The 9,266-nt window shown below is 42.4% G+C and overlaps 1 long non-coding RNA gene across 1 annotated transcript; it reads left to right on the top strand.

Moving 5' to 3' along the window:
• The first annotated feature begins 3,736 nt into the window (after positions 1–3,736).
• Positions 3,737–4,220, top strand: LOC130206047 (uncharacterized). Its single transcript, XR_008834021.1, has 3 exons — positions 3,737–3,810; positions 3,892–4,042; positions 4,123–4,220. It is a non-coding gene; the product is annotated as an uncharacterized LOC130206047 (long non-coding RNA).
• Positions 4,221–9,266: the final 5,046 nt, after the last annotated feature.

Consider the following 9,266-nt stretch of genomic DNA (forward strand, 5'->3'; position numbering starts at 1 on the left):
AAACAGGAACAGCAAGTGAAGAACAACAACAGAGAAGCCCCAGAGAAAGCCCCAAGCGCCTCCCTCCAAGAACTTTTCTCCAGGAAAAAAGAAAAAAAAAAAAAAAAGGTCATTTTGCAGTTCATGGATGGAGTATTCATGGATGCTGCTCAGCATGCAGAATATGCTGCTGCCAGATGCCACTGACTCAGGATTCAGATCATCACTGACTCCTTCACTCTAACTGGGTTCGTGACTGGAGCTGGGAAAACTGAAACTGGAAACAGGACAAACAAACTTCAAGAGCATGCCAAAAAGACGAATGGAGGATGAAGAGCAATGATTCACACAAGGAAAGTCTCACACAAGTAAAAAGAATTACAACACTTAAACTCTCAGCATTACAGCAGTATTGATGTCTGCTGTCTGCCGCGATGTTGATGTTTTAGATGAGACCACAACCACAGTGGAATGAATGATTGAGATGGGCGACGATGAATGAATGTGGAGGAATGGCAGTGCTATCTTGTCTATTTTTGTCATACTGTGATGAAGATGCAGAACACAATGCAAGAAACAAAATTAACAATGACAATGCAAGTATACAATACAACAAATTCAAAATGATAATGCATACAATAGAGATAAAGACCACTTTAGAAGGAGCACATAGTAGGAAGCAGGAGAGACCTACTACACTTTAAAAGCATGGAACCAAGAGAAGACCAGGAGAGAGAGAGACATAGTTCTTAGTTCAGTGCTGGACTGTGTGAAGACTGACACAACTGGCCACTCTCTCACCACTGCACTGCTGACCACAGATGGAAACTGACAGTCAGGTATGAACACTATATCTCAAACACATCTGACCTGGCCTGAGAGAAAAAAAGTCAGGCAGCAGAATGATGACAAGCAGATACCAGAGTAAATACAACCATGTACAGAACTGCTGCACATCCACCCATGCCCTGGCAGCGGAAAAGGGCAGTGATGGATTCTTCAGTGTGTTGTAACATGCTGTAGTTCTGCAGAGAACCGACGCCGCCATCTCTCTAAAAGGAGAGACACTCAGCCTACGCTGGACCAGCGATGTGGACATTTTTTGCTTGGTATGTTGCTATCCACACTGTTCCAAGAGATCACCAGCGGGCATTTGGAGCAGATGTGGCGCGTTGAAGCTGGTTGGGGTTGTGCATATGTCTGGGCCCAGCCATCAAAGAGGAAACGCACAAAAACTGCCTTGACACTATTATGTTGTTGAAATCTCAGTAGATACTGATGATGCAGAGCTACTAGAGAGCATTGATCCTGCACAAGCGACATTCTTGGATGCCAGCAAGGTGAAGCCTTTACTGACCACCTGCTGTGGACTCTAGATTTTGGTGGCCCGCAACTTCCTCAGGGGGCACATGAAAGAGCCTGTGGATGAGCCAGCACCGCGTCCTAAAAATTCGTTTTTTCGCTCAAAAAAATGTCACAACACACACGCTAACTATATTCATGCTTCAGGCCAATCGGTTACCACCAGCATATGAACTTTGCCTGATGTGGATGTAGCAGCTCCAGCAGACGACCCCATACTTCCTTCTCTGGCCATCCCATATTTTGCGTTTCTTGCACACTGCAAAACACAAACTTTACCAGAATGACATTTTGACTGAAAAAAGAAATATTCTTGGTAACATTTTGAGTTTTTGCAGTGCAGCTGAAAAGTAACACTGCTTGGTGCTCCTTGTGCTCCTAGTAGCTGTAACTAAACCCTCCTTGCATGAATACTTACTTTGACTTGATCGTAATCATATCATCGTTGGAATCTCGCTCCCGTCCGCGCATCGTCCTCTTCTTGCAGGAATGCTAGCCGCAGTATTGTTGAGTTTTTGTTTTTGGATTTGGGGATGAACTGCCCTTTTTAGAGAATAATATGAGTTTTTTTTTAGCAGGAATAGCCAACAGAGCCGTTGAAAATAATAAAATAATGAAAAAAAAAAAAACCCCCCCCCCCCCCCCCCCCCTCTAATTTGTTTCTGCAGCCGGGTCTGCCGCAGCAGCTGAAACAGTCTGTTGTTGGGGTGGTGAGGATCCTTCAAAGTGTTTATCAATGTGCTGAAATGAATGTAAGGGGGTGTGTCACCCCAGCCGCACATGCACTGATGTAGCTTCGTATATCATACATGCACGAGCGGCACAGTAGCTAGGCTAATGAGCACACTCTACTTATGAATAGGTAGAGGCGGGAAGCTAAGGTATGGGGGCGTGTTTGGTGGGAAAAAAAAGGTATGTCCGGAGGAGTAGGGAACGATGTTATTGGGTGCATACTACTTATGAATAGGAGGGGCGGAGGGTCAGGTAGGGGGTGTGTCCCTTAAAAAGGTACGTCTGTGAATCGCTCTCACATCAACAGTCTACCGTTATCTGTCTGCTGATCACATCGCTATATCTGTTGGCGCAGCCCATTCCTTGAGAATAATTTTTTCTCCAAAAAAAAAAAGGTAAGTGATGTTGTGTTTGATAAAATGTTGTATAATATATCGATTGTAATATGGTTGTGTACTTGATAGCGAGGGTTCCGCATGGTGGTGGCTGCGTGACCAGTGCCGTGCTCAGTAGTCTAGAGCCGTTAGCCTCCGGCCCTTTAGCCTCTCCGGAGCTATATGAACACACGTGGACCCAAGGCTGGTGTATAATGTTTAGCTTGTAATAGTGTTGTGTACTGGCTAGCGATGGTTCCGCATGGTGCTGGCTGCGTGTTCTGTGCCGTGCTCAGTAGTCTAGAGCCGTTAACCTCCGGCCCGTTAGCCTCTCCGGTGCTATATGAACACACGTGGTCCCAAGGCTGCTGTATAATGTTTAGCTTGTAATAGTGTTCCGCATGGTGGGGGCGCAGCAGTCTAGTGTCGTTAGCCCCGGTGCTGTTGTATAATAGTATTGTGAACTTGCTAGCGAGGGTACCGCATGGCGTTGGCTGTGTGTCCGGGGCGGTGCGCATCAGTCTAGAGCCGCTAGCCACCGTACAGCTATCCCCATGGGCTACAGGGACACACGTGGTCCCTATGCTGTTGTATAATATTTCGATTGTAATTCATCTTTATATAAATATATATTCAATCACTCTTTAGTATAAAACATACACTGACGCTGTGTTTTTATTAATTAGCAGATCATGGATAATATAAATATTGGTAACATCGAAAATATGCTGCCGTCAGCTGCTGTATGTTCCGGTAGTGAGTATTAAATAATTATAGTAATGATGATATGGGCTAATAGCGTTTTGTTACGGTCTATATGTATGATTTATCTTGTTTTAGACAGGCTGAAACGTAGGCGACCGCCCACAGTCGTAAAGTCAACCCCCCCCAAAGACATGTGCGCAACAGCTGTTCGACCCCGCCCCACCGATCAATGACTCGCATCAGAACTAGCTGCGGCAATAGCTGGTATACCTGGGGTTGTCGGTGAGTATTTGTTTTAATTACATGATGGCTGCCTAATTATCCATACGTTAATATTGTGTAGTATGGTGCAAAAATAAAAATTTTTAAAAAGTGGCATTATCTTGTTGATTTCTTCAGCTTTCAAGACTCCTATGAGACCTGCTGGTGTTAAAATATTGACACATCCTGTTGCATACAGTCAGGACATCTGTGCACAGCTATCAGGTAATATATAGCTCCTGTATTATTACCTCCGTATATATATATAGAGATGTAGATATATATGTATAGATATGTGTTTTCTCAGAGGCTTTAAATACCCCTTTGAGACATGCTGGTGTTAAAATATTGACACATCCAGTGGCATACAGTCAGGACAACTGCACACAGCTATCAGGTAATATACTGTATTATTGTTATTATTACAACCATATATATATATATATATAGAGAGAGATGTAGATATGTGTTTTCTCAGAGGATTTTCAGAGCAGACCAGACCTAGCATCAGCCCCCCGGTGTGGGAACACCCCCTCATCAGATGATGACCCCCTTAGCTGTGCTCAATTGTACACACTCTCATCACCAAAGCCAAAGAAGAAGAAGCAGAAGAAGCTGATAAATAACAGGTCTGTTATGGGTAGACATAATGACATGTCATATTTGTTTATAAACAGTCTATAAAATATATATGCTATTTCACCCCTAGAGCGGCGATTCCATTATCAAGGGATGCGTCTACACTATGTGTCGAAACGCAGACCATTGATAATACATGCTCTTCTGAGACACAAACACCTAGGGAGCCAACGACGAGAACACTTGCTACACAGACAAAGCAGTGTATTCAAAACCGTAAAAGGTGTGTTTTTAGTTATCTTGTTGACATTGTATTATATATATTTTTTTTTTTCAAAATGAAAATGTAATAATAACTTATTATTATTGTTGTTCCACAGATCTGTGAAAGCGCAGGAGGAGCCAACAATACATTTGCTACAGACAAAAAGTCAAGATTCAAACCGTCCCAAGAAAGCAAAAAAAAAGTGTTTTTTTTATCTTGTGTTTTGTTTTTTTTTTTTTCAAAATGAAAATGTAATAATAACTTATTATTGTTGTTCCACAGATCTGTGAAAGCCTCCATTACCCGATTCCACACCCGTACAGCCCCTACAGACATCTGCAGCAGCAGCATCATCAACAATACACCCAACGACATCCTCGTCGATGACATTGTGATAAATTCAGGTTTTGACGCTCCGTCCCCACAGATTGTGATACACCCTATGGTTCATACATCAACAGCTCTATGTTTAAATGCCTATGATTTACCAATGGTTCAGGCATCACAAGATCTATGTTTAAATGCCTATGATATACCATCCGAGGTGCAAGATCTTTTAGACAGCGTCTGCCCAGAGCAACTGTTTGATGGGAGGGGTGTTTGTTCCAATGGGGTTGTCGATAATCAGTATACAGAATTGAGAGGTTTGCTTGGCGACATACAGGGGGGCATTAGTACACTAAACACATCACACATTAACTTGGGAGCCGTCCTATCTGACCGTCACAGGTCTGAGGATAAAACGGTGGCCGACTTTAACACTACACTTTTAGAGGCCATCAATGCACACGGTGTTGGTCTGTCTGCCGACATACACAGGGGGATTAGCGCACTAAACACATCACTCAATACTTTAGGCTCCGTCCTATCTGCCCGTCACAGGGCTGAGGATAAAGCATCGGCCGTCGTGAGCACGAAGCTTTTAGAGGCGATCAATGCCCTTGGGGTTGGTCTGTCTGCCTACTACCGTGTCGAGAATAAAACCACTATCGATGTGGTAAATACCCTCGGTGTAACTCTCGGCAGAATTGCACAACAGTTAGTCCGCAGAAGCAATGTCAAAAACACCATCACTCGTGCTCTAATAACCACAAAACACAATCCTGTTTGAACAGCTGTAGACTGCTGCCGTGTTATACCAGCCACCTCCACAGGGGGGAGCCACAGTTGTTTTATTTTTATATACAATGTCAACAACACCATCACTTGTGTTCTAATAACCACAAAACACAATCCTGTTTGAACAGCTGTAGACTGCTGCCGTGTTATACCATCCACCTCCACAGGGGGAGCCACAGTTGTTTTATTATATATATATAATTTTTTTTTTTGCTTCCATTTTTAAATTTTGTTTTGTTTTGTTTTTTTATTACGCTATTACGGTCTAATGTAGTTTTTTCTTTGTTTCAACTGTGTTGTTTGTTCACATAATGTCGCCACCACGTAAGGTTTGTCGTTATAGCCCATCACACTGTATCAGTGGTCAGGACCTCGCTGTTGATAGGTTATCAGATACAACTGATGATGATGATGATGATGAGCTGGCATGCCCTATACACACACAAATAAATCCTTTGGCAACTCTTGAAGTCGACTTGAATGAATGGCTATCTCTAAACGACCCCAATCCACAGGCCAATGTGAATAGGTGTGTCCCTGATGATGGAATGATTGACACACAAATAAATCCTTTGGCAACTCTTGAAGTCGACTTGAATGAATGGATAGCCCGAAACGACCCCAATCCACAGACCAATGTGAATAGGTGTGTCCCTGACGATGGAATGATTGACGCACAAATAAATCCTTTGGCAACTCTTGAGGATGACTTGAATGAATGGTTAGCCCGAAACGACCCCAATCCACAGGCCAATGTGAATAGGTGTGTCCCTGACGATGGAATGATTGACGCACAAATAAATCCTTTGGCAGCTCTTGAGGATGACTTGAATGAATGGTTAGCTCGAAACGACCCCATCCCTCTGGCCAATGTGAATAGGTGTACCCCTAATGACTGTGTGATTGACGGGTCATTGTGTGATGACGGTGCTGTGTCCATAGATGAGCAGTTAAACATTGTCGAACCCCCACCTGATATGACACACGACTCCCCACCTGATATGACACACAACTCCCCCGGGATTGATGAAGCTACAAACTCTATGTGCGTTCAAAGAGGGTCTACACCCGTACAGAATGCCTCAAACAGCACACGAGGGAGGGGGGTTGCTTGAGCAACCTTCGTCATCACCAGCAACAATATCGTCAGCAGGGGGGAGTGTTACGGGTAGTTTACCCATCCGTGATATACCATTGTTTAATGCTTTTGAGCTACGCCAGCGTGTTGATTTTCGTAACATACGGCTTCATGATATTGAAATGATTCCCTCCTTGATTCGTGATGCTGTGGGTGGGGCGATCGACCAAGCTGTGAATACAGCTCCTAGAGGTAGTGTTTTCTACTCTACCTCGTTGTTTTATCACCTGTATTAATTGTTTTTGATTTATTTTGACCACTCTACCTCGTTGTTTTTTCATTACCTGTATTAATTGTCCATATCATATACTCTGAATAAAAGGCTAAGCAATAACTGGGTGTCACATGTTTTATTTATAAAGTATCTGATAATACATTACATTACATATACTCTGAATAAAAGGCTAAGCAATAACGGGGTGTCACATGTTTTATTTATAAAGTATCTGAGGGTCTACACCCGTACAGAAAGAAAAAAAACAACAAGACCTAAGTTAAGAAACTAAGAAGCTATGTCTCTTATACATAAACAATCTGCAGAATGTGTAAAGACCGAGCTGGATCTGTTTACGGTTCCTTACACTCAAACATCCCTCGAGAAATCTACATTTTTAGAAATTCCTCCAGTGTCTGCAATAACGGAGACCGGACCCTTGGAGTTCTACATCTCGTCGAGTGGTGAAGATTATCTTGATTTGAATGATTCATATCTGTCTTTGAGGGTGAAGATTACGAATCCTGACGGGTCTGATTTACCCGCTGCCGCAGATGTAGGATTCATAAACTATCCAGGATGCACCTTATTTTCCCAAGTAGACATCATGCTGGGTGATAGACTCATATCACAATCCTCAAATACTTACCCCTACAGAGGAATAATAGAATGTCTGCTCAACTATAGCATCATTCCCATCATTCAATAGTTTTAGAAATACTGTTTTATGGGTCTAAAATGTAGCTTTACAATCACTTTACCGTATAAAAAAGGTATATACCTGTTCTGGTCGTCTTTTAAAGCTAACTCAATGTCATCAAACACGTTTTTGGAGAGCGACGTGTAGTGTGGCTTGTCAAAAGTTAGAGTGGGTATACGTCGCACCTCGTCAGACACATTTATACATCTCAGGAGTGGTACATGGCTATCGCCAACCAGTTGATAGTCTACAATATCACTATATACATATATGTTATAACAGCCCCCATGAATATCGGCAGCATGTGGGGCGTAATTTCGGTGTAGAGGGTCCACATCTGTGGGAAAAACAGTTCCAGGAACGAATCCTAGAATCTCAGCCAGACGGCCCTTTATGACAATGTCCCTATTTGCCATGCCGCTGATGTAGACCCTATTTTTAAAGCTATCATAGTACATGTATTCCTTGTAAGGCTTTTTGGTTAAGGCACGGATTCGGACGTTAAACTCGTAAACCAGCGCCTCTATAGACTCATAATAGCCCACTGTCATGACGATAGAAGTCCGGTCCCCCGTTGCTATATCGTCGGATATTTGAATGCTGGTGTCGCTATCATTGAAGCTGTTCCACATTTTGGGATATTGAATCTCAATCAATCCAACCTCGTGTGGCTCGCTTAAGACGATAGTTTTTGCTAATTTGGTTCTGTAATTCCATATCTTATTATTCGGATATACCAGGCGGGAAGCGTTACTAGGAAGTGTAACATAGAAACCATTCTTATCCATAGCTATACTGTACCGATGTTGTCTGATGAATGGTGCTCAAGTGTGTGACCTTTTGAACGATGGGCCCTACCCTTTTCTATACAGGCACCATGTCTTTTTCAGGGATCCACGTGTTAAACTTCTGGGGCCACCCTAGCCACTTTACAAACACCATATTTTTACCATGATGTTTTTCTGGTCAATACGCTTTCTATTTTAAACGTCTTGTTTTTACCTATAATGACCTTGTGTAGTTCTCCCTCGTAAAAGGTGCCCCTCACAGGATCGTTGGCACTATCGGTTAGTTTATAAACAGGCGGATCCCTGGATAGACACTCTGATATGATGAAATGCTCATCTGTGAATGTCTGCTTATAACCTTTCCTAAACACCCCACGGAGTTTTGAGATTCTCACGTTATCTCCCTTGCTAAATTTAAAAACCAGGGGTTTCTGAGGCTTCAACTTGTACAGATGCATGAATACTATTTTTTCATTGTTTTTATCTACAGTGCTTGGTGTCATATTTATAGACCTATGATGAGAGTTATTATAGGCTTTAACAAGATCCTGAACCACCTCTACATATCTGCGTGAGTTAACAGACGTTAAATACCTCCACATGCGGGTCTTGAAGGTTCTGTTAAAACGTTCTATGATGCTAGCCTTTGTCTCGTTTGATGTTGAAAAATGCTTGATTTTATACTGATCCATTAACTGATGAAATTTTTTGTTATAAAATTCTGTCCCCTCATCTGTCTGCAACTTCACAGGGATGCGACCCTCGTTCAAAACGTCTTTAAAGGCATTTGTCACAGAAGCAGCTGATTTGTTAGATAGACATCTCACCCAGGCATATTTAGAAAAGACATCTATACACATCAATAGGTATCGTACGTTATCGTTTTCCTCTGAATATTCGATCATATCTACAAGATCGGCCTGAAACTGTTGGTCTATACCCCTTACCAGTACTCTATTCCTAGGGAAGTTTATAGCTGCTTTGGCATGGAGGGTATAAACATCTTGTTCTAATAAAAAATTGTTGACCTTGGATAATTGTGGCATAATA

This window comes from Pseudoliparis swirei, chromosome 16 (genome assembly GCF_029220125.1).
Source record: "Pseudoliparis swirei isolate HS2019 ecotype Mariana Trench chromosome 16, NWPU_hadal_v1, whole genome shotgun sequence".
In the NCBI taxonomy this organism is placed as follows: domain Eukaryota; kingdom Metazoa; phylum Chordata; class Actinopteri; order Perciformes; family Liparidae; genus Pseudoliparis; species Pseudoliparis swirei.